This window comes from Xyrauchen texanus, chromosome 9 (genome assembly GCF_025860055.1).
Source record: "Xyrauchen texanus isolate HMW12.3.18 chromosome 9, RBS_HiC_50CHRs, whole genome shotgun sequence".
In the NCBI taxonomy this organism is placed as follows: Eukaryota; Metazoa; Chordata; class Actinopteri; order Cypriniformes; family Catostomidae; genus Xyrauchen; species Xyrauchen texanus.
Window position 1 is genome coordinate 47,368,268 of NC_068284.1, and position 3,504 is coordinate 47,371,771.

The window sequence follows — 3,504 nt, forward strand, 5'->3', positions numbered from 1 at the left end:
CAATGCAGAAGAGCTGAAGGCCGCTATTGAAGCATCTTGGTCTTCCATAACACCTCAGCAGTGCCACAGGCTGATAGCATCCATGCCACGCCGCATTGAGGCAGTATTAATGCAAAAGGGGCCCAAACCAAGTACTGAGTACATATGCATGATTATACTTTTCAGAGGGCCGACATTTCTGTATTTAAAATCCTTTTTTTATTGATTTCATGTAATATTCTAATTTTCTGAGATTCTGAATTTGGGGTTTTCATAAGCTGTAAGCCATAATCATCAAAATGATATCAAATAAAGGCTTGAAATATCTTACTTTGCTTGTAATGAGTCTATATAATATATTAGTTTCACCTTTTAAGTTGAATTACTGAAATTAATGAACTTTTGCACGATATTCTAATGTTATACGAGTTTCACCTGTATTTTGACAGCTTTTCTGAGTGGAATAATTCTGGTGTAATTCACATTATAACCACACGAGGGCGCAAGAGTCTCTGCTAGTGTTCTAAATATCATTCATTCAGTCTAATATTCAACACATGAATGTCTGATCTGATTACTACGGAAGCCCTGAACTGCAAGGTGAAAAAAAAGTGTCAGTTCGTTCCTGAGCCAAAAAAAAAAATTCTCTCCAGAATGTTTTATATATATATATATATATATATATATATATATATATATATATATAAAAATGTCACTCTCCAAAAAAAATATGTTTTTCACTCTTCAAAAAACAAATTCTCTTAAAAAAATATATAAATATGTATTCTGTATTAATGTATATGTAAAATGACATGACTGTGTTAGCTGGCTAGCAAATATATATATATTTTATATTTGCCTCCACGTCTGAGACCGCCAATCCACGCATCTTATCACATGACTTGTTGAGCGTGTTACCGTGGCGACATAGCGCGTGTGGAGGCTTCACGCTATTCTCCGCGGCATCCGCGCACAACTCCCCACACGCCCTACCGAGAGCGAGAACCACTAATCACCACCACGAGGAGGTTACCCCATGTGACTCAAACCTCCCTAGCAACCGGGCCAATTTGGTTGCTATGGAGACCTGGCTGGAGTCACTCAGCACGCCCTGGATTCGAACTAGCGAACTAGAACTAGCGAACTCCAGGGGTGGTAGCTAGCGTCTTTACCACTGAGCTACCCAGACCTAAATATCGGAATAACAGACCCCATTTTCAGGTGAACTACTCGTTTAACTGGTGGCTCATGTTTAGCACAGACCTGACAAGGACATACCCAAAATAAAACAGGTGCAGTTCATGAACCTTGCTCTCTTTTGACACGTCCCCCTCAGTGTATATTGTGGACATTTCCAACATGCGAGTGCTTGTCTGTAATTTGATGGCATTTTTGTATATTTGACATCACTGCAGGAGGTGTGACCCAAAAGAACCTCTTCAGAGGAATTGAATCACAGGTCAGTTGACCTATTGACCTGCGGGGTCAGAGGTCAAGCCTGTTGATGGACTCTTGGGCTGTGTTCTGAATGCATTACTCTATACGGTGCAGTATACACTGTTTTGACAATGTATTAAACGAAACAGCGGCCCTTATACACCTATATACACTACAGTGATGTCACATGACCTCATTATGTTGCATGTTTAATGTCCAGTAAACGTGTTGGAAGTGTTTAGCATTTATCTGATCAAATAATGAATCGAGAAACACGTTGGTTGATATGATTTTTTTGTGTTTATTTGCATTTTGGCTTCGCTATATGCAACGCATAATTTAAATGAATTTAAACTGACTGAATACTGTTCACAAGACTCTAGACTGTCATTTAAGGGTTAAACGTCTGCCGCATCGAGTCACGTGACACAACAACATGACGTCGATTTCCGTGAAGCTTCTAGAGCTGACAAAAGTGCCTCCGGTAAGAAACCTTGTTGACACTTTCTATGATGCCTAAATGTATAATGTGTTATAAATGTGTTATACTGCATTCATAATGCCTCATAATTCACCTTATAATAAGTTATAACTTCTCATAAATAATTCTAACTACAGTTATAACACATTATAAGACTTCCCCTATTCATAGCTATAACTCTTAGAGTATAATTGAGCAATATCACACGAGCAAGAGTGCGATATGGCCCTATATCAGCACTGCCGTGATTCGGCCGCAGGCACGAGTGCCATAGGTAATTACAGCAGTGCTGATATAGGGTCATATAGCACGATTGCGAGTGTGATATTGCTTATATACAACAGTCCAATGAACAAGTACATTTAAAATACGGTCATAAAAACACATTTGTGCATGAAACTACTTTATTACGTGACCGATCAGCCATCTGTTGTGTCTCTCAGCAGTGATGAGCCTTAATCCTGAAGTTGTCTGTTTAAAGCCATTTCCTAGTTTTGGTCATGCGTTAGTAATACGAGCGATAACGGAGCGCTGTTCTATGTAAACAATGACTAACGGATTCAGTTTACGTCACCAACTGCCTCATATTACACACAAAAATTATCTTATTTACATTTAGATTTATGCATTTGGCAGACGCTTTTATCCAAAGCGACTTACAGTGCACTTATTACAGGGACAATCCCCCCCGGAGCAACCTGGAGTTAAGTGCCTTACTCAAGGACACAATGGTGGTGACTGTGGGGATCGAACCAGCAACCTTCTCATTACCAGTAATGTGCTTTAGCCCACTACGCCACCACCACGATCTTATGCCGCCACCTGCTGGCTAACATATGTAATGTCAAAAATAAAGGCAGTAACTCCAAACAGATACACTTTAGTTTACAACAGCATGAACACAAGTGGTGTGACACACACACACACACACACACACACACACACAGTGAAGCTTCCGAGTGATGATGATGTCACACCATCAGTGCTAATGGAATGTCTCTCGTCCAATCAGATTCGAGGACCGGAACTAACTGTGGTGTATTGCATTATAACACAAGCAACATCTAATTTTAACACAGCAGAAGTTAATAAAGTTCATGGTAAAAATGCTGTACAGTGTAAACATTTAGAAGAGTATTTTATTTACAAAAAGCTACAAAAGCTGTATATACATGCAGCACTGTACATAGTTTTTATGTATCACTTAATGTCATGCCAAGTGCAGTAAACATAAACAAGCTAAATCAATATTCAGTGTGACCACCTTTGCCTTTAAAAAAGCCCCAATTCTCCTAAATACACCTGGACACAGTTTCTCTTGGTTGTTATTTCGGCTGTTCATTGAGGGGCTTTGTGGGGGACATGCTTGTGTTATTATGCATTACAGGATATAATGCATTGTAACCATGGTTACGATTATTTATGAGATGTTATAACATGTTATGCCTTGCAATGCATTATAAATAAGGGCTTCATAGAAAGCGTTCCCAAAATGTCATTTCCAGCACAAACGTGCCCAAAGTGGGTGAAACACATTCACGGGACTCTGTTTGTCCAGCGTAGTCATGGCGACCATGCAGTGTGAACTGGGAGATATTTCCCATCGT